At 36.8% G+C, this 23,458-nt stretch overlaps 1 pseudogene; it reads left to right on the top strand.

The window, feature by feature from the left end:
• The window catches only part of LOC101702281 (swi5-dependent recombination DNA repair protein 1 homolog), a 49,182-nt pseudogene that overhangs the window by 9,130 nt on the left and 16,594 nt on the right, over positions 1-23,458 (top strand).

Raw genomic sequence — 23,458 nt, 5'->3', positions numbered from 1 at the left:
TCTATTGAGGGAGGGAGAGAGAGAGAGAGAGGCTGCCAAAAAATGTATACACACTTCGGGAAAAGAAAAATAGTATGATGTTTTTTCAACAGATGGTATTACCCTTGTATGGATGACTCTAGAGAATTGTCATATACCACAGAAACCCACTATATTGGTGGCCTTGGAGAAGAAATTGAAAATACATAGAGATCTGCATCTCAGTGACCAAGCAATCTCGTGATCAAAGTTACAAAAGAAACAGTTGCCATACTAATATATGTCTGGAAGCTAATGGCCACCATTTTGAGGACCTCTTGTAATTGTAGAGACTGAAAGTAATTTGTATTCATTTCATGATATCTCAGCAAATTTAATATTAAAATATTTATACAAGTTTTTCTTTTCCTGAAATATGTATACATCTTTTTGGCTATCTATCTATCTATCTATCTATCTATCTATCTATCTATCTATCATTTATCTATCTAAAACAACAAAAAAAGGAAGATTGTTTTGCCCTTTTTGTTAGGATAAACATTCCTTGGTGTTTGTTTCATAGTGCTCAACCATGCAGACACCCAGAATCCCCTACATCCACAGTAGAAGGAAACCTGGTTACTGCTCCAGCTGGTAGCAGAACTTAGCATTATTCACATGATACCAGTTTCATACATATGCAGAATTCAAGAGTTGTGGAGTCAGGAAGACTTCCACCTGATTTCAGAATAAGGATTGGGAGGCAAGGCAGTGTTCCCCTGTCGGGGCCGTGTGAGAAATTGTGAGGGTGAAGCTGAAAGTGCAGTGGAGACCCTAGAAAGTTGAAGAAGCCAGAAATGTGGATCATTTGAGGAAAACTGCAAGAGGTGAAGAAAGCTGCAAGGAGTGAGGAAAGCTGGTCCATGTGAGAAGCCATGAGGGCTACAACCATCACTGGGAATGTTGGAGAGACAGGGCCACCCAAACGTTTGGAGTCCACATTTTACCACAGATTGTCCTGGGTGCTGGACATGGAACTATAGAATTTAATGTTTGGCATGCTGAATTTAGGCCTCACTTTGGTCTCATTAATTTCTATCCCCCTTTTGGAATGGGAGCACCTTTGTGCATTGAAAGTGTTAAGCTTTCTTTGTGATATTTTAGGGGAACACAGTTGAGAATTTGTGTTAAATATGAGAAGAGATTTTGGACTTGGACTTCTCAGCAATGCTGAAATTGTTTTGACTTTGGCAATCTTAAAGATGGAATAAATGCATTTTCCATAGGGAATGTGCATGAATCTTTGGGGGCCAGGGTGAAATGTTATGATTTATATCTAGATTTCCCTTAAAGCCTCATGCTTTTGGGGGGCTTTGGGAAGGTGATTGGATCATGAGGGTGTGATACTTATCAGTGGATTAATGCACTGGTGAGTTTAGAGGTAAATGTGATTTGGGAGGTGAAGCCTGGTTAGAGGAGGTGGGTGTGGATGGAAAGGGTCTATCTCCTATGTCCTCTTGATCTCTCTGTGTGTCTTGTATACCATACTTTGAGCAACTCTTCTCTACCATTCCTCTTTGCCATGTTCTGTCTTGGAGCCAGGTGACAATGGACTGAAACTTCTACTGTAGCCAAAATAAAACTGTCCTCCTTTAAGTTTCAGGTTTCCAGTATTATTTCTCAGTGATGAGAAAGTAACTAAGATATATACTATCCAGGTTTCTAAAGTCAAGTTAAAAAAATGTTGGGGTATACCAATGGTTTTGTAGAATATTATAAGTGTTTGCTTCCTAGGATTCCAAAGTCAATTTGAAAAACACTGGAATAGAACAAATTTGAAGGATTACTGTGCAACTTCTCAGAGCATCTCCTGTGGGAAGAAGCAATATGCTTTTCTAAGAAAACCTGTAGCAGTTCAATGCACGTATTAGGAGCTCAATAAATATTTGTTGATTCAAATCAGTGAGCTTTTTTTATGACTATAGGGGAAAAGGAATTTTCCAGTTGAGATTACCATTAACTTCTTGTATGTATTTTCTTGTGTGAGAGTCACACTGGGCCCAAATAGAAAGAAAAGGGGTGAGGAAGGCATTCTGAAAGGGGAAAGAGCATGAAATAAGCTCTACTTTGTTACAGAGTAAGCAGTAAGCAACTATTTCTATGGACAAATGAATTATAGAAATGTAATAAAAATTAGTACAAGAAGAAAGCCTAATGTTTAGACAGTGCTTGAAAAGCTGGACGAAGCCTCAAGGAAGTGGTGCTCTAAGATTCTCAACTTTCCTGTTGAGGGTTTTTTCAGGTAAGAGTTGTGGACTTCTTGTTTGTTACTCCAACCTAAGAGGATATTTTGCATAGTTGCATAAAATCAAAGCTCTTCTCAAAAAGAAAGAGACACAGAATGATGACTTGTTTACCTTACATCATTAAGATTTTAGAACAAAACAGAGGCCTGTTTTGAAGGCTTCTGAAGGTATAAATGCATATACATGTGATTTTATGTATGTTTTGTAAAGTTATTGTTCACTGTTCTTCAAGTACTATACCACATGCTTCTTTCCATCTACCTTTTTCCAAGTGTCCTGTTCTAAGTATTTGTCCCAGAGGCCTCACTGCCTTTTGTCTCCTCATGCTGCCCTCACCCTGGCCACCTAGGATCTTGCTCTTTTACAATTCTTTCTACTTTCATGGACCATCATGTTGGCCTTGCAGGTATTGAGGCTTGCACATGAACAGTGTTCTTGATCTCATCTTCTTCTGCTTTTGCTGGAGACAGAAACTCTTGATTAGCAAAATCCATGTTCCCAGAGAGGCTTAGAGGAGACCTAGCATGCTCTCCTATATATTTTGCTAGAAGCTTTCTGAAGGGTAAAATTTACCATTTAGGACTAAACCCCCATGTCTTGCAACCTTTGTACCATGGACAATCTCTTATAATTTTCTTCCCCTGACCTCACATTATATAACATATTAGTTTGCTAAACACATAACCCAGGATTTATTTTCCTTGTTATTTAAGGCTTCTGTTTAGCTGGAAGTAAGTATCAGCACACTGAACTGACATGACTGGAATCAGAAGGGAAGATGCTTGATATTTTATTTTGTGCAACTGCATTGCAGACAAATGTATGATTTACAAAGAGAATTTTGATAAAAAAACACAACCCTCTAGGACTCCAGGAATATCATGAGTCCCAGGTTAGGAAAATCATTTAAAGTAAAAACCCTAATAGTGAAAGTCTCAGGAGATGATATTATCTCAGGCTTGTAGGGAGATTTTGAATGGCAATAGGGATTGATCTAACCTTGATTTATACTCTATTAGTAGCTGACAGTAGCTATTAGCACACATTTTCCCTCACTGGCATGGGTGTTTGCATGTTTAAAAGGATAAGTGTGAAAATTTCCTCCTGTAGAAGAATAGATTTAAAAACTTCCTGAAATACAATGGTGTATGTTATATGAATTTAATGGTTACTGTCCTCCAAAGTTAGCAAATAATTGAGGGTAATCTCAACCAATCCCAAAGAAGTTCCAAAAATGTGCTAAATGTCAAGAAATGAATGATTAAGAAAAGACAAATACAAGATCTTCTTTTTTCACCATTTCCAGCAAAAGATGGTTTTATCAGCTGCTTTTCCCAGCAGGGGAAATCCTTAATTACACAAGCCATGTTTATTGCTGAGAACTGACCTTTCTATTCATGGAGATTTGAAAAAATAAAAGACCTCCACTGCTATTAGTGTTTAAGGAGAGCCAAGACAAAGATTCTGGTGACTGGAGGAGAGAACAAGCTGGTAAATCAATCAGAAGCTGCAGTGGGAATAGATAGCCATTAGAAGCACCTGAGAGTTAATGTTGAAAGAGAGAAATGAAAACACAGCAGATCTGTACTTGCTGCCGGTTTACAAATGGAATCACATTAATACCAGAAAAAATTGTGTGGCTTTTCAGATTTTAACAAGCAAAAGGGCAAAAAAGTTGAGACCTAAAAAAAAAAAAATCTTATGAAATTCATTGCATGCTAGGGAGTGAGGGAGAAAAAAATTGTTGCAAAAATCAAGAGAGATTTCAGGTATTTGGTAACCAAGGTGGTAGATAAAAATAGGTCATTGTCAAAGAAGAAAAATTAGTTCTATACATTTAAGTTTTTGAAAATAATTGGAACAAGAAAGTTTTTATTTTAAACAAGAATTTAATTTTATAATTTTAGATATACAGAAAAACTATAATGATAGTGCAGAGTTATCATGTAACTATCATATAACTATCATATAACTGACTAACCAAGTGTGTTAGCCAGCTTTCTGTTGCTATGACAAAATATGTGAGAAAAATAATTTAAAGGAAGATTTAATTTCATTCATGGTTTCAGAGGTTCCAGTCCATGATCATTTGGCCTCAGTGCTGTGGACCTGAGGCAAAATTGAACATTGTGTCATGGAGTGCATTGTGGAACAAAGCTGTTCAACTCATGATGGCCAAGAAGCAGAGAGCAAACCTATGTTGGTGGGTTTCCTGTTTCCACTTTTATTCCAGTTGGGGTCCCAGCCCACTGGATAGTGTTATTTATGTTTGAAAGTCTCTTCCTCAATTTACTGTCCCCCAACCCAATCATTTTTTGAAACAGACACTCAGAATTGTGCTTTGGTAATTTCCTAAGGATTTCTCAATCCAATCAAGATGATAATTAAGATTAACTATCACATGCAGTTTTGTCGTTATTAACATTATACACGAGGGGGGTGCATTTATCATAGTTAATGAGCCAATACCGATATTATTATTAACTGAATCTTTATTCAGATTTCCCAAGTTTCTTCTTGATGTCCTTTTTCTGTTCCAGGATCCCATTCAGGATATCAAAGGACATACAGTTGTCATGTCTCCCTTCAAATCCTCTCGTAGTCTTCTCAGACTGTCCTTGTCTTTGATGATCTTGACAGTTGTGAGGAGTAGTAAGTACCAGGCAGGAGTTTTGTAGGATGTGTCTCAACTGGAATTTGTCTACTATTTTTCACATGATTACACTGGCCTGTGGGTTTCTGGGAGGAAGGCCTCAGAGATAATGTAGCACTTTTATCACTTCATATCAAGGGTACATACTGTCACTGTGACTTGTCATTGTTGATATGGACCACCATCATCTGGCTGAGTTAATGTTTGTTAGATTCCTCAACTGGAAAGTTACTCTTCTTTCTCCCTCCTATACTCTTTGAAAAGAACTACTCTTTTGGTATTTAGCAGATAGTCACGGTAGGCTTTTCACACTTAAGGACTGGTGAGCTATGCTGAACCTCCTTAAGGGTGGTGTTATGTACATAAATTATTTAAAACTCTTGCACATAGATTTGTTTTTGTTTTGTGCCTTACTTAATCAATCATTGTTTATGCTAATATGGACTTATAGATATTTATTTTATATTGTTATAAATGAATACTATTTTATTTATTTTGTTGTTCCAGGTTTGGCCATTGGTAGCTCATTCAATGGGCTCCTGTTATCCTCTAACAAACTCACACTATTGTGACTTTCAAAAATATTTTGAGAACTTCTTTACTTCTGGCACTACAAGATGCTCATAGCTAATCTTGTGTGTTTCCTAACTTAATCCTGGAATCTGCTATTTTTTTCCAGGAGACCTGGTTCCCTTCACTGGGGAATAGTATTTTAAATCAAAAATGGAAACAAAGTCTTTGTAAATAGAGAGGGGTGGAGGGGTTGAAGGGAGGGGAGGGGAATGGGTAAAAAAATAAGAATCAAGATATATTATATAAAGGTATAAATCTCCAATGATAAATATCATTACATTGCATACCTAAAAGGTACCAACAGAATTAATTTTTAAAAAGATAAAATACAAATCTATATTTTTGCTCAAAATATTTCCATAAGATTCTGTTGCTTTTAGGATAAAACCAAAAGTTTTTATTAGGACCTTTAGGACCTTCTTAAGAGGCCTCTGCTTACTTCTCTAGCCTCATCTAACTGTGCTTCTTTTTTAGTCTTTTGAATGTGCCCATAATATTTCCCCAGCCTCTACAACTTTACACATGCTGTCTCCTCTGCCTGGAATGACCATTCTTGTGATAACTCCTGTCTTGGTCACTTGTAGCTGGGATGAAATACTCAACACCCACAACTTAAAGGAGTAGTGGTTATTTTGCCTCACAGTTTGTAGAAGTTTCCATCCATACTCCACTGACTCTAAGGCAGGATGCATGGCAGACGAAAGCTTTGCATGGCATAGCAGACAGGAAGAGGAGAAAAGGGAGGAACTGAGGAGAGACATAAACCCTTTCTAGCCACGCCTCCAGTGACTCAACTCTTCGACCAGACCTCACCTCCTAACAACAAGTCAGCTATAAGCCCCATAATTCAATCACCTTCAAAAAGCCACACCTATATGCACATGAGGCTTTAGGGGGCACTGCCACTACCAGCATGGGTGAACCTGAGGCCTGAGTGCGAGTGACAGGAGATAAGGAAAAGATGCATAAAGAGGAAGTAAGCTGGGACCAGGTAGGACACAGCTCTCTGATGGAGAAACTGCCACCCAGTGCCTGGTTAGCATTTTTATTTTACACAGTTTCAAGGGGGTGTGTTTAGGGGCAGTTTCAGCAAGAACAAGCCCTTTATATTATGTTGAGAATGTGGAAAGTAGGACATTCTCAAGGTTAGCTAGCTATGCTCCAGTTTGTTATCTGAAACACTGAGCTCTCTGTGCTGCTCGCCCTATTGGCTGAGTTACTAGAGGTCAGGAGCTGAATACAAGAAGTCTCTACTGAATACTGAAGACCCTCAGATTCCTACAGGGCATATCTAGATATTATCCATAATGAACCCCTTGCTTGTTTTCCTTTTTTGGAGGAAGCCTTTTCAAACATGCCAGACCAGATTAGATTTAGGGAAATCTAGGAATTTATGCTTTCATTACAACTTTTTTCTTTTTATTGTACAATTGAGAACTGTATTAAAATAATTGAAGATATACTTTTGGGCTTAATATCTATATTTCTCATTACTTTATAAGTTATGTGAGAGAGGAGACATTATCTGTCTTTTTTATCATTATATCACAGATGTCTTACATTGTGCTTGCTGCATACTGGGAGGTTAGCAGGTAGTTGGAAAGGCAGTGGGAAAGATTCTGCAAAAACATGTGTGGATCAGTGAAAATCAGGGCTCAGCTCTCTTGTAGCCTTATGGAACTGCTTTACCAAGCAGATCTTCTGTCTGTTGTCTACAAAGTATGGGTATCTACTCATGGAGGAATAAGAACTCACTTTTATTTTTGTAAATAGCATCACTGTTGGGTGAATGTTTCTCAAACTTTAATGTGTATCAGAGTCACTGGGATGGTTTTTTAAAATACAATTGCTTGGTTCAAACCTTAATTTCTGATTATGCCCCATGAATTGGTGTGTGGGAATTTTCATTTCTCAAAAGTTTCTAGCTGATGCTTCTGCTTCCAGTCTGAGGATCACACTTTGATAACCACTGGCATAGACTATTAGTCATCAGTCAGCTTGACAGCCAATTCCACATTTTTGATGGGGGTGAGATATTTTTCTAAGTTCAGTGGTTGTGCATAGGGCTCAGGGTAAGTTTGAGGTGTCCAAGGACTGACTTGCTTCTAGCTATTTTCTCTTGGAGCCTATCCCTTCTTTTCTTGGGGTGCCTGGAAAACTGCAGAAAGGGAAAAATGACAATAAACAATGACTGAGTTATATCTGCCAATTAAAACCTTGGCACCCAGAAAGTCAATGGGGACTTAAATTTAACTTGTAGTTATGGTAAGATCAGTTCCAACAGGTATATGTTGTTGAATACATTCACAGACTGACATTGGAAATATGTACTTCTCTCTCCTTTGAAAATCTCTAAGAAGTTGGCTTGGTCAGCCTAAATGTGTGGGGTATATAGCTTACAGTTTGAGTTTTACTTCACACAATTTACTTTTGAGGAGCCACGTTTCACTTCATGACTGAGCACCTGAAGAAATATATTTTTTCATTAAACTAAACAAGCAAACAAAACCACCACTGAGCTCAAAGGAATTGAATACCTGTTATCCTTCAGTGCCTTGAAACCAATAAAATCCCACTTGATATTGCATGTATCCAACGAGCAAGGTGCATATTAACCATCACACATTTCTCTGCTGGGGGAGCAGTGTGTGATCAGAAGTGCATTGCAAGCAAAACTTAGCCAGCTGCTATTCCAGAGCAATAGCTCTCCTAGGAAAGTGGGAGGAAAAAGCAGCATTTAATATAGAACCTATAGAAAGGAAACAGGTGCACATATAATAAAAGATTATTAGCTATGGAAAAGAGAGTTGGGGCCAATTAATATAATCTCCTTATGTTACACAGGAGAAAGCCTCAAAGAGGCTAAGGCCCCTAACCAAAGTCACTGACTAAATTGACCCATGCTTCCTTATATTTAGTCATTAAATTCTTGTACCTGCTTTATAGTTGGTGTCCTTGGGTAGTCAGCAAGTAAATTATATTTCTCTAAAATTTAATCTTTTCTTCTGGGACAGAGCATAGTCAGGTTATCCTAGCAGAGGAAAACAGGGAGATTTATGGCAATCACATTTTTAACTCCTTGGATTGGGAAGTCAGATTTTAAGCCTGCATCAGGAAAACCAAAGTCAGGGTAGGTAAAAGGGATGCTAGCACTGATATTGTTTATGCATACTTATCCCTACTCTCATGGGTCTTTAATGTTCAAATTCAAATATAGCATCATTTAAACAATTTTATTTATCAAGGCTTTCTGGGAGAAAAGAGTATAAACTCAAGACTGGGACAAATTATAGGAGATTATTAAAAATATAAAAATTAGCATCATATATTCAAAGACAGGGAATGATGCACCCCTAAGCCTAAAAGGGATATAAATATCAGAATTTTCAGAAGGGTCTATAGTCAATAAGTCAATAAATTTTTACGAAGTATCTATGACAGACCAGGTTCTTGGGAATGAAAAAACTCAAAGTCATTGCCTCAAGGAACTGATATTGCAACGAGAGAATTCAGACAGTAAAAATGAAAATGAATTTATAGAATAATTTTAAATGCTATGAAGGAAAATAAGAAAATGTGACAGTTGTGGGGCAGGGGGGTTCTACTTTGGCTGTGGAAGTCAGGGAGGACTTCTCTGAGGGGACAGCAGTTGAGTGTGAGTCAAAGTCATGAAGGAAACTTTTGACTCAAAGTCATGAGTGAAACTTTTGAGAAATGAGAATTCCCACACACCAATTCATGGGGCATAATCAGAAATTGAGGGTTGAACCAAAGTCATGTTTTCTGGGGAAAACATTTCCTACTAGAAGGAAGAGTGAGAGCAATGGCCTGCAAAAAAACTGAGTTTGAGATGAGATGTACAAAGGATGGAAAATAGTGCTGTGGTGGTTCAAGTGCAAGAACTGAGATGAGCAAGGGGAGATGAGAAAGGATTAAGTACAAATCATAAAAGGCCTTCCAGACCTTGTTAAGAAATTTATTTTAATTTGGATTACATAGAAATTCATTAAAGAATGGTAACAAAATAGTAACTGCTCTTTTTAGAATGCACTGTAGTATGAAGACTATGGCAGAAATTTAGTGCGAGAGTGTTGCAGCAAATCAAGAGTCGAAATGATCTTACAGAGACAAAGAGAGTTGGGTAAAATAAGAAAGAAGCTTATCGCCAGGTGATGGCCAGTCTCAGGAAATGAGTCCTTATAGACTGACCACAAGTTAAGAAAATTTCTCCTTTATATACCTTTATACAGAGCAAGAAGTTCAAGTGGCGGTTACACAGCTTGGTGGCAAAATAACAAGGGGCTTTCCATAGTTTCAAGGTTGGGGGCTTACATAAACAATTTCAAGGCTGGTTTCTAATCTTTCAGGGAACAGGCTGCCCTATAAGAGGAGAGGGCCCACCCAGAGTTTCTAAACAGGGACAAGTTGACCCAGACGGGGCTTCAGAGGTAGCCCATACAAAGCACAAAAACAACATCTTTCTGCCATATTATTATTTTAAGCTGGCTTACAGTTTATGGACAGATGTACTACAGTAATTACTTACTCCAAGTTATGTTTGGACTCACTTTCCACATCAAGAGGATGAAGAAGCCATGAAGGGTGGTCAGATTCAGGATAAATGTTGAAAGTAGAACTCATGAGACTTGCTGATGGATTAGACATGAATTATGAAAGAAAGAGAGCAAATAAGGACAGCTTGTAAGATGATAGATATTGGTACTACTTATTGAAAAGAACTAGAATAGAAAGTGTGGACTGGAGAATCAGAAATTTTCTTTGGCTGTTGTCAAGGTAAATTAATTATTAAATAGCCATGCGAAGATGTTGAATAGGGAGTTGGGTATTTGAGTGTGGAATTTAAGGACAAGTTAAAACTGAGGATTCACAATTGAGTTACAAGAATGTGTTTACATTTTTCAAATCCAGAGGATTGGAAGAGACCATCTAGGAAGAGGATAATATAGGTAGAAAGTAGAAGAGTCCAAAGCTGAATTCTGTAGAAGAGAAACCAGCAAAGGAGATAAGTGAAGGACTCATGAAAGTAGTAGGAAACCTATCATTATAAATCCAGGTGAGCACTGTTTCAAGGAGCAATATCAACCTTATCAAATGCTGCTTAGAGGTCAAATAAGCTGAGGACATTTGTGATCATTTGTGATTTTTAATTAGACCTGTTTCAGTGAAGCACTGGGGAAAATCCTTTGGGTTCATTAGAATACAAGAGGCAAAGAAATGGAGAACAAGGAGATGGGCAACTCCTTTGAGGAACTGAGAAGAGAGCAGTGTTGATTGGTAGGACTGACTTTGAGGAAGGGCTATATTAAGTAAGGCATGCTTGAACACCAATGTGAATGATCTAGCAGAGAGGGAAAGGGAAGAAAGAGGCTAATTGCAGGAGTGAAGTTTTTGAGAAAGTGTGAGTGTGGGGATCTATAACCCAGAGGATAGAGTTTTCCTTAGAGAGGGGAGGGATAATTCTTTTGTTGTAATGGGAAGAAAAACAGCATGGACACATATCCAGTTAGGGTGGTGGATTTGTGATGGGAAAATGAGATCATTCCTACCTGATTGCATTTATATTTTATCTGCAAAGGATGAGGTGAGGGCTCTGGTAATTGATTCTTTCTGTTCAGCTGTTCTTTTTTCTCCATTTCACAGATTACAAAGATCGTTCTTAACTCTCCTGAAACTTTGGTTTGAAAATAGCTTACACTTGCCATGAGACCACCTATGGCCTCAAATCCAGGTGGCCCTACAGCTCCAGTGGCAAATATTAACCAACAGTGGTTCTTATATCCCTGAGCATAAATCCTTGAGAGGCAGAATATGATTATCTGAGTCTACTTTATTAACTTTTTGCCAGTATCTGTTCCTGACCCCATTAATTGAGGAGTCTTGGTTACTTAGTACAGACATGCAGTTTAGATCTAGTCCTAAATTTATTATGGGCTATTCTAAAGAAGACAGTATGAATTGGACAATGTATTAATTTCCTCTGACTGCTATAGGAAATTATCTCTGACTTGGTAGCTTAAAATAATAGGATTTTAACTGGCTTTTCATATGCCAAAGACTAACACTACACTCATGTCTCTTATCAAGCACTAAACTAAAATAAAAATGGATCAAAGATCTGTATGTTAAAACAGAAACACTAAATCTGCAGAGAGACTAGGTAGAACTCTTGAACACATGGGTGTAGGCAAAGTCTTCATGAAGAAAACTCTGATTGCACAAGAAATATCAGAAAGAATCAACTGCTGGGATCTCATCTTATTAAAAAGCTTTTGTGAAGCAAAATAAATAATCAACAGAGTGAAGAGACAATCCACAGAGTGGGAAAAATTTTTGCCAGCTGTTCCTCAAAGGACTAATATCGAAAATATATAAAGAACTCAAAAAAATCAGACCCCCTAAATTTGAAGACCCCATTCAAAAATGTGTATCTGAAATGAACAGATACTTCTCAGATGAAAAAGTAGAAATAACAAATAAATATATGAAAAAAATGTTCAACATCACTGGTCATGAGAGAGATACAGATTAAAACAATGGTGAGATTCTATTTCACTCAAGAAAAAAAGGCAATTAGCAAGAAATCAACCAGCAACAAATGCTGGTGGAGCTGTGGGGAAAAAGGAACCCTTCTCCACTGTTGGTGAGAGTGTAGACTGGTGCAGCCACTGTGGAAATCAGTGTGGAGAGTCCTCAAAAAACTAGTATTAGAGGTCCCATTTGACCCAGCTTTTCCCCTTCCGGGTATCTTCCTGAAAGAATTAAAAGTGTCATACCACACCAATATATGTACACCTATGTGTATACCAGCACAGTTTGAAATAGCTAAATCTTGGAAACAACCCAAATGCCCATCAACTGATGAATGGATAAAAAATGTGGTTTTCTTAAACAATAGAGTATTACTCAGCCATAAAGAAGGTTAAACTTGAGACATTTCTAGATAAATGGATGCACCTTGAGGTCATATTCTTAAGTAAAATAAATTGGTCACACATGTGTAAATATTGTATTGTCTCTCTGGTATGAGAAACTGAAAGTATAAATGAGGAGCAAGATTTATAATAAATATTGTGTAATAGGAAGGAATTGTTCAAAATGAAAGTGAGAACTAGGGAGGGGCAGGGGAAAGGAAGGAAAAGAAAAGGAAAAAAAATGAGAAAAGAAGGATAAAATGGAAACAAATCTTTTGTAAATAAGGAGGGTTAAGGGAGGGTAACGGAATGGGAAAAAAAGAGGAATCAAGATATATTATGTACAAGTACAAATTTCCTATGATATATGTGATCATTATGTACATCTAAAAAGTACCAATAAACTTACTTAAAAAACAAATATTTGATGCCTGCACTCTTTATGCTTTTCTATACCAAGAATAAGTTATGATACCAGAGATTATTACAACAATATTAGTACAACGAAGTCCCCTTCTAAATTATGAACAGGGTGTACAAAATAGACAGTTTAAAGTCAATGACAAAAAAATAATAAAAGTTCATTGAAATGGGAAGAGAAAAGCATATCATAAGATTTCTACAAGGACATAATCAAACTCTTACAGATAATCCAAGTACACTCTAGGATTACTAAATAAGATGGCATTTTGAAATTCCTCCTGATCATCAGTAAGTCCTATTTTTAATAAGCTTCTATTAGGTTGTTGTTCTTCTTCAGACTTTTAGCTCTATGAAATAAGAAATGTATCAAAATTCCCAAAGATTAATTTTAAGCCACTTCCAACTTCTCAAAGGAATACTGAAGTAAATACCAAATTGCCCATATCTTGCTCTTAAAACTATGGGCTCTCCAAAGAAAATCTCAGTCCTTTAACTGCAGTATGGTGCTTGGGCCTTTGGTGAAAGCTTTGGATTGAGATAAAGTAATATTAAGAGGCCAAAACCCAAAAGGCACCCTAATACCTACATAATAAAGTTCCATTTATTAGTAGATATACAAAGTCCCATACGGTCCTACCCTTGTTTACATTTTCATAATTATTTTTTATTTTACCTTTTTAAATCATCACCATCTCTATTTGCTTTCTACCAGATATGCATGTACATACACACACGTACATGCCTCAGTTGTAGTTGCCTAAGTGTATTATACTGGTTCAGATCTCCCCAGTGTCATTCATACTCCTCTCTCTATCAAGTGCTTTCCTCTCTTATAAGACCCAATTTAGCCATTACCTCTCCTGAGAAACTCTTCCTCACTCCGTCCCTGTGAACACACTGGTCTTCTCTTCTTGGAGCTCGCAGGAGTCCCCAAGGGTCATTCCTTCATTTTTTCTTCTACCCCTAGTTAACTGGAAGCAAATAGACTCATTTGATCATTTCTCTGCCAGAACCTCATAAAACAGAGAGCTGGTCTCATATGGAAGGATTGGAGAAAAAGTGATAGCCCCCTCACCCCCCAAATGAAAAAAAGTTTGAGAACTTTTTCATTGACAGTGCTATTGATTTTGTTTTGGCCTTATCCTGAATAAATTATTTTCCATTTCCTGCTGTCAACATTACTTTTCAAAGAAGCCAATCTAAGGAAGTGCCTTCAAATCACAACATAATATTTATTTAACAAAATTTTGATTGACAAGTAAATAAAACCATGCCATAGATGCTTGGGGCCCATAGAAATACCCAGTCTATTTAACAAAAGTTCTTACAGAATTGCAAAAGAGAAATCCAGAAAATGACTACTAACCACTGTTCATTATTGTATTCAGCATGAATTCTGTAACATCAAATTCTGTTCCCACATACTCTGTGGGTAAGGGCACAAATATAAAATTTCACAGAGGAATTGTCCTTGAAGTATTAAGAATCTTTAGATTGGTCAGATCAGAATAGTTGAAAGGGATTAGACACCAAAAATGCCAATGCGATGAATAACAGAGAAGGTCAGATGCACATTCTGAAAGGAAAAATGGCCAATGAAGTTATTCACCTCTATCTTTGGGAGCAAAACTGAGGCTAAAAATAGCCCAAGAGGGAGAGATAATACTTGATTAGGATTGACTTTTAGTCTTCCTTCATTTTAAGCAGAGAATACTACCCCAACTCTATGGGGGTTTAAAAAATTTGAACATTCATAGAAAATTTGCTTCTGAGTAGAAAATGCTCTGAAATGTTTAATTCTATAGAAGTTTACAAAATAAAACTATGGTCATCCAACTGTCAGCCCATCCATGAAATACTGACTATGACAGGCACTCTATAAGAGAAAATGATATTCCATATTATAATATATTCTAATTATTTCAACAAATAGCCTTTAATTTTGATGGACACACAACCTTGAGGATTAAATTAATGAGGCAAAAAATAGGTTAAGTCTTGCATTTTAACTATTGGAGACCTTTGTCATTTCAAGGACTTTTCATCCTGTAAAGGCCATATTAATGCAGACTGAGCATAAACAATGCCTGGAATTATGGAACAGAAATAAAATTAATTCTCCAAGAAATAAACTTAATTCTTCTTGAGAGTTTGGAAAGTGAGATGAGCAATTATTTTCCCTTCTTTTCTTTTAAATATTGGGGAATAGTATCCTGCTGAGGAGCTGAGAAGATATTCAAATGCATGATGGGAAATAAAAGCAATGTCACTTTTAAAAAAGCTACTTATTTTGGAACTTCTCAAATATACTCAAAAGTAGAAAAAATGATCACCTACCATAGATTCATTGCCCAATTTTAATAATCAGCAAAATTGTCATTTTTGTGTCATCTATTAACTTCATTTTTTCTTTTTTAAGGAAACACCAGACATCATATCATACTATCCCTAAATACTTTAGAATGCTTCTCTAATAAGTAAGAACACTTCTAAATAATCCTTGTACCATTTTAATAACTAACACAATTTATAATTTTTCCTTAATAATTCTAGCCTTTAATTTCTCCCCAGTTTTCTCTGATGTCAAAGGTGTATTTGGCATGGCTTGTTTCAGTTAAAATCTCAAGAAATTTCCCATGTTTGATATGTTCTGTACTCCACAGGTCAGCCAAGCAGCCTGAAGCTCCTCCACTGTGTTCCGGTTCCTGCCCATGGCACGGTGAGGTCCCAGGAGTAGCTTGGAGCCCCACCTTCATCCAGTGCTCTGCTTAGCTGTGCGGGCACCTGCAAGGCCCAATTCCACCCCCCCCCTTCCGGCTCTTCTGCTACCTGGTCCCACACTACAGAGGCACAGGGGATTATACTTCACATAGTTAAATGTGATAGATTAATAATTACAACAAATTGTCATTTTCTAAGCTGCACTTGATGCTGTGGTATTGCTGATTGTAACATTTGGCCTAACATGTTGTGATTGATCTAATCAGTTTTCCTTCCTGGTATGAGGAAAATAAAATAGCCTCAGAGTCATTAGAGCCTCAAAACATAAACACAAGCTATATCTGGAAGACACCTCTGAAAAACAATTATTCCACAAGGGTTTTAAACACAAACAACAAAGATACCTACATTAAGCAATTTTGAAATATGAACCCAGGAATTAAATCAAAGACAATACCAAAAACAAAAATGAGAAGACATTTAAGCAAGGCACAAATGCAGGCTTCCACACCACAAAAAGGAAATTCTGGGGGAAATGAGGTGAAAAACTAGGACAATCAACCATGTGGACACCCTGAACTGATAGCACAGGAAGTAACAAAGCAGATGCATGAGGCTCTAGAAAAATTCAAAACAGAAATAATCTCCCAGATAACTAAAAAGATGGTGAGCAGAGGGAAAGGCATGATTAGAGGCTCTAGAGCAGAAACAGATAAGAAAATAGATGAGATCAGAAACATGCTGGAAGCCATGAATGCCCAGCATAAGAAAGAAATGGAAACCATGATCACCCAACATAAGAAAGAAATGGAATCCATGAAACAGATTCAAACAGATATTCAGGAGATTAAAAACTCCATTAAAAGCATGCAGAGCAGACTAAGAGAATCTGAAGACAGAATATCAGATATAGAAGACAGGATTGCAATGAAGGACTATGAAACAGAGATTTCTTAAAGATAGTAAGGGACCATGAGAAATCAATCCAACAGCTGCTAGATGATGCAAAGAAGAATAACATAAGACTGACAAGAGTCCACAAAAATCACAAGAAAGTACAATTGACATAAAAAACTGTTCACAGAAGTAATAGTAGAAAAATTCCCAGATAGAGGTGGAGAATTGGACATACAGATAAGTGAGGCATATAGAACTCCACCCAGCCATGATCAAAAAAAATCTACACCAAGACATATAATAGTCAAGATCCCAGAAACCCAACAGAAGAACAAAATTCTACAGGCAGTTAGAGAAAAGAAACAAATCACCTACAAAGGAAAGCCCATCAGAATCAAGGCAGATTTCTCAACACAACCCTCAAACCAAGGAGAGCCTGGAGTGAAGTATTTCAAGCCCTAAAAGAAAAGAACTTCCAACCTAGACTGTTGTATCCTGCAAAATTATCTTGCAAACTCTATGGGGAAATTAGATACTTTCACGACAAAGGACACCTGAGAAATTTCATGAACACCAAACCAGCACTCCAAAAAATTTTATGCAATATCTAGAAAAAGACAATGAAGGTCACAACTCCATAAGGGCCAACAGAGAGAAGACACCATGCAAGGTAAGGCACTAAAGGGAAAGGGGGAAAAATAAGAAATAAAATAGCCAACAGCAATAAAACATCATGGCAAAGAATGAGTCAATATCTCTCAATTATATCTATCAGTGTTAATGGCCTCAATTCACCAATCAAAAGAAACAGACTGAAAAAATGGATTAAGAAGCAAAAGCCAGCAATATGGTGTATACAAGAAACACACCTAACTCAAAAGGAAATCCATAGACTGAAATTAAAAGAATGGAAAACAGTTCTCCACGTGACAGGAACCCAGAAAAAAGCAGGGATATCAATCTTATTTGCAAACAAAGTAGATTTCAAACCACAACTAATTAAGAGAGACAAAGATGGTCACTACATCCTTGTGAAGGGAACAATCCAAGAGGAAGAGATGACAATGCTAAATATTTATGCACCAAATATGAATGCCCCCAACTATACAAAATAAATATTAATGGACTTGAAAAACCAAATAAACAATAACATAATTGTAGTGGGGGACATCAACACCTCTCTATCACAAATAGACAGACCATCTAGAAAAAAAATTAACAATGAAATTCTAGAATGAACCAAGCTATTGAACAAATGATCTTAATAGATGTTTGTAGAGTGTTCCACCCCACAGAATCAGAATACACATTCTTTTCAGCTGCACATGGGTTGTGGGAAATTGTAGAATTTAGCTTTCTAGTTGTAAAAATAGATCACAAGAAGTTTGTTAACTAAGAAAATTAAGTCATTTCTGGGAAATTCCACAAGTCTGTTAAAAGAATGCCAGAAAACTTTAAGAGAGGTTGTAAAAGTCTCATGGGAGAAAAACAGGTTTTCCTAGTTTTCTTATTTACCATTGCCCAGGATCAGAGGACCACGACCCAATGACTCTAAGGGTGGTAAGAGAGATATGACTCACTATGCACATCTGTGATGTTTGTGGTGGGCCAGTGGGCTTGATTTTGGCTGAAATTGTCCTGCTCTCTTGATACTATCTGATAAGAAGAAGGCTGCGGTGTGCTCTTTGATGTATGGGATTGGTGAATGGAAACAGGGGACTTGTGAATTTGCCTGTAGCTTTTATGAGTCATTTAAAGTCACTGGTTATCATCAGATGTAAAAATCAGAAAGACAATAGCCAGAATAACTAAGCTGCTTTCCTACATGTATAAAAGCCTCTTCTTCCCTTTGTGATTGTCAAATAGTGCCAGAGGAATTAAACTGCTGTTCTTCCCCCATGCTGTCTCCTTTTCTTTCTTTAAAAGTCAGTGCTTTCTGGGGTTCCAGGTCCCCCTCTAGAGAAACCACCAACAATGGTTCATTCTCCAAAATAGATCACATGCTAGCTCATAGGGCAAACCAAAGTAAATGTAAAAGAACTGAAGTTATCCCCTGTATATTATCAGACCATAGTGCAATAAAATTGGAGATCAATAACATAAGAAACTGCAAAACACCCACAAACACATGGAAATTGAATAACACCCTCCTGAACAACCAATGGGTCACAGAGAAAATTAAAGAAGAAATTAGACAGTTTCTACAAGTAAATGATAACACCAGTACAACATACAGGAATCTGTGGCACACAATGAAAGCAGTTCTACATGGGAAATTCATAGCAGTGAATGCCCATATTAGGACAACAGAGAGAAATCAGTTAAATAACCTAATGCAGAACCTCAAGCTCCTAGAAAAGAAGAGCATAACAAACCCAAAGCTCATACAAGAAAGGAAATTTTAAGGATCCGAGCAGAAATCAATGCAATGGAGACTAAGAGAACGATACAAAAAATCTATGAATCAAAGAGCTGGTTTTTTGAAAGAATAAATAAAATCGATAAACCTTTAGCCAACCTTATCAAAAAAAAAGGAAAGAAAAGGCTCAAATGAATGCAATTAAGAATGAAAAAGGTGAAGCCACAACAGATTCAGCAGAAATTCAGAGGATCATCAATATCTACTTTGAGAACCTGTACTTTAATAAAATGGAAAACAGAAGAAATGGACAGATTCCTAGATATATACAAATTTTCAAAGTTAAATGAAGAAGATATAGAAATTCTAAACACCCCAATAACAATGAGCAAAATTGAAAATGTAATAAAAAATTTACCAACAAAGAAAAGCCCAGGTCCTGATGGCTTCACTGCTCAATTCTACAAGATATTTAAAGAAGAACTATTGCCATTACTCTTTAAACTCATCAAGGAAATTGAAAGGGAAGCAAGGCTTCCAAGTTCTTTCCTGGAAGCAAGTGCTACTTTGATTCCAAAACCAGGGAAAGACCCAGCCCCCCAAAAGAACTACAGACCAATCTCTCTAATGAAGATAGATGGAAAAATCCTCAACAAGATACTGGCAAACAGAAAACAGAGTATCATCAAGAAGATCATACACCCTGACCAAGTTGGATTTATCCCAGGGAAGCAAAGATGGTTCAACATCCATAAATCAATAAATGTAATACACTATATTAACAGAGTCAAGGACAAAAACCATATGATCATCTCAATAGATGTAGAAAAGGCACTTGACAAAATCCAGCACCCATTCATGATAAAAATTCTACAGAAATTTGGAATAGAAGGTCTTTATCTCAACCTGATTAAGGCTATCTATGAAAAACCAATAGCCAACATCATACTAAATGGTCAAAAACTGAAAACTTTCATGCTAAAATCAGGAACAATACAAGGATGTCCACTATCACCACTCCTGTTCAATATACTTCTGGAAACATTAGCCATAGCAATTAGAAAAGGGAAATAAATAAAAGGAATAAAGATAGGAAAGGACAAAGTGAAACTGTCATTATTTGCTGATGATATGATACTTTACATAGAAGATCCAAAAAACTCAGTCCAAAGTCTTCTAGATCTAATTGACAGATTCAGTAGAGTAGCTGGATACAAGGTCAACACTCAAAAAACAATAGCCTTCTTATACACATATAGCGGACCCATTGAGAGAGAAATTTGGGAAATAATTCCTTTTACAATAGCATCTAAAAATATGAAATATCTAGGAATCAACCTAACAAAGGAAGCAAAAGACCTCTACACTGAAAACTACAGCACTCTGAAGAAGAGATCGAAGAGGATATAAGAAAATGGAAAGATATCCCTTGTTCCTGGGAAGGAAGAAACAATATAGTGAAAATGGCCATACTTCCAAAACAACTATATAGATTTAATGCAATGCCGATTGAAATTCCAGCAATATACTTCACAGAACTAGAGAAAACAATCGAAAAATTCATTTGGAAGCTGAAGAAACCTAGAATAGCAAAAGCAATTCTAGGCAACAGAGACATGGCAGGGGGTATCACAATCCCCAACTTGAAACTATACTACAAAGCTACTGTGATAAAAACAGCATGGTACTAGCAAAGAAACAGACCTGAAGATCAGTGGAATAGATTAGAAGATGCAGAAACAACTTCAGATGTGCTCAGCCACCTCATCTTTGACAAAGGAGCCAATCTCCCTCATCGGAGAAAAGATAGCCTATTTAATAAATGGTGCTGGAAAAACTGGATTTCAACCTGCGAAAGATTAAAACTAGACCCATACCTATCACCATGCACTAAACTAAGATCGAAGTGGATTAAAGATCTAAATATCAAGACAGAAACAGTAAACTTGCTGGAAGATAAGTTAGGTAGAACTCTCAACGACACTGGCATAGGAAAAGACTTTATGAACAAAACTTCAGCAGCACGGGAGCTAACACAAAGAATCAACAACTGGGATCTCATCATATTAAAAAGCTTCTGCACTGCAAGAGAAACTACCAACAGAGCTAAGAGACAACCTACAATATGGGAAGAAATTTTTAGCAGCTGTACCTCAGACAAAGGTCTACTATTGAGAATATATAAAGAATTGAAAAAAAATCAGACCCCCAAAATTCAAAGACCCAATTCAAAAATTGGCATCTGAAATGAACAGACATTTCTCAGACAAAGAAGTAAAAACAGCAAATAAATATGTGAAAAAATGTTCACCATCACTGGTCATTTGAGAGATGCAGATGAAAACAACACTGAGATTACACCTCACTCCAGAAAGAATGGCTGCTATCAAGAAACCAACCAATAACACATGCTGGTGGATGTGTGGAGAGAAAGGAACCCTGCTCCACTGTTGATGGGAGGGTAGACTGGTGCAACCACTGTGGAAATTCGTATGGAGATACCTCAAAGAACTAGGACTAGAGGTCCCATTTGACATAGCTATTCCCCTACTGGGTATCTTCCCCAAAGAATTAAAAGAATCATACCACAGCGATATATGTGCACCTATGTTTATAGTGGCACAGTTTGTAATTGCTAAGGTTTGGAAACAGCCCAATCGCCCATCAACTGGAAACTGGATAAAGAAGATGTGTTTTTTTTTTTTTTTTTTTTTTTTTAAATAAAATGGAGTACGACTCAGCCATAAAGAATGAGAAACTGGAGTCATTTATAGCTAAACGGATGCATATTGAGGCCATACTCTTAAGTGAAATAAATAGGACCCACATGTGTAAATATTGAATAGTATCTCTAGTGTGAGAAACTGAAAATGTACATAAAGATGAAAATGATTAAAATGAATATTTGATAATTTGCAATAGAAAAAGGTCCAAAGGGCTAGGGGTGGTGGGAGGGGAAGGGGAAAGGGAAGAAAGGAAAGGAAAAAGTATGAGAAAGAAAAAAAAAATGGAAACAAAGTCTATGTAAGTAGGGAAGGGTGGTGGGGGTGAAGGGTGCATAGGTAATGGAGGAAAAATAAGAACTAAGATACATCATGTTCAGGTACAAAGACCCAATGATAAATGTAAATTTATTGTATACCTAAAATGTACCAATTAATATATAAATAAAAAAAGTAGAAAATAAAGTTATGTTCTGTAAACCCCCTTTAATCTGTAGCCTCTCTCCCCTCTCTTTTTATGCCATTTTTGTGCAGAAGATTCTAGATTTGGCTCATGGCACCTTCTTCATGTTAACTAAGATGCACCCACATTCCCACATTTCCTATAAACTAGCAGTCAGAACTTTACTAGATGTAGATTCAAATCTTCTGGTATAAATATTCCAAAAATAGTGGTCCAAGTCACATCAGGAGGCACACGCTGTCTGTCCCACTTTCAGTGATACTAAGACAAACTAATGATTCACGAGATGTCAACCTGAACCATCGATAACATAGTACCCTGTCAGTATTTTGCCCATAATTTTACTATCTAGATCCACAATTTGGCTAGATCCACTATTTCATTAAGGGTTGAAATGGGGTTATTGGAATGTTTTATTTCTTCTGCTTGTATATTTTCCTATTCTGGTACTTAAAAATAAAACTTTCCTTCATCATCTCTGAGAGTCAAAAAAGCAGCCCCTAACCTCTGGGAACTGGAATTACTCTCTCAGTTAAGCTTCAGAGTCTTCTTGTTGGACATAAACAGTCTCACAGAACATCAAGTCATCTCATAACTTTGAAGAAATAAGTAAAAACCAAGACCACTTCATAATGTTGTTTAAATCACAAGGAAAAAACAAGGTCACTGTGCTGATCACAAATATATCAAATGTCATCTTTTTTCAGATAATTGAACAACTGATACATTTGTAATAGTTACATCTTTAGCCTCATTCTAGCAATTGGTTGACTTACAAGATTTCTTTTTTTTTGAACATGTTAAATTTTATTTAATTTGTTAATGAGCTAGTAAAGTGTTACAACCTATTCAAAAGTGAACTCAAAGGACAGGCACATTTATAAATCAAGAATATGAAATGAGTATGCAAATAGGGGCAAACTGTTCTTTCCATGGGGAGGGGTGGTATCCCTCAGCTGGATAGTTTGTTTCCATGAATTTTACATTGCTCTTAGTTATCTATAAGTTGCATTGTTGTGAAATTATTGCCATAGAATAAAAGAATCAGATAACCCAGAGGGTGTGCTACAGATAATGCAATTTTCCACAAAAGCACAAAAATTTCCCTTCCATATAGTATTAGATGGAGTCAAGATTTCTTTTTTGCCTACCCCTATAGCTAGTGCCATTTATTTAAAGTCTCAGCTTTCCCCCACCAGCTCTTCAATATTACACTTGGGAACTCTGTTCTGTTCCTCTACTTGTATATTCTGTGGAGGGGGAGATCCTGGGAATCGAATCCAGTACCTTCATACTGAGCGACATTCCCAACCTTTAAAAAATTTTTTTTTAAAGACTTGCTAAAGTCACTAAGTTGCCCAGTCTGGGCTCAAACTTGTGATCCTCCTTTTTCAGCCTCCCCAGATGTTGGAATTACAGGCATATAATTCCACAGTCAGCTTTGTCTATT

The sequence above is a fragment of the Heterocephalus glaber genome, unplaced genomic scaffold, assembly GCF_053883595.1.
Source record: "Heterocephalus glaber isolate CG9 unplaced genomic scaffold, H.glaber_assembly_v1.0 deba00001543, whole genome shotgun sequence".
In the NCBI taxonomy this organism is placed as follows: Eukaryota; Metazoa; Chordata; class Mammalia; order Rodentia; family Bathyergidae; genus Heterocephalus; species Heterocephalus glaber.
Note: the sequence above shows the minus strand (reverse complement) of the source record. Positions and strands in the feature narration are given on the sequence as shown.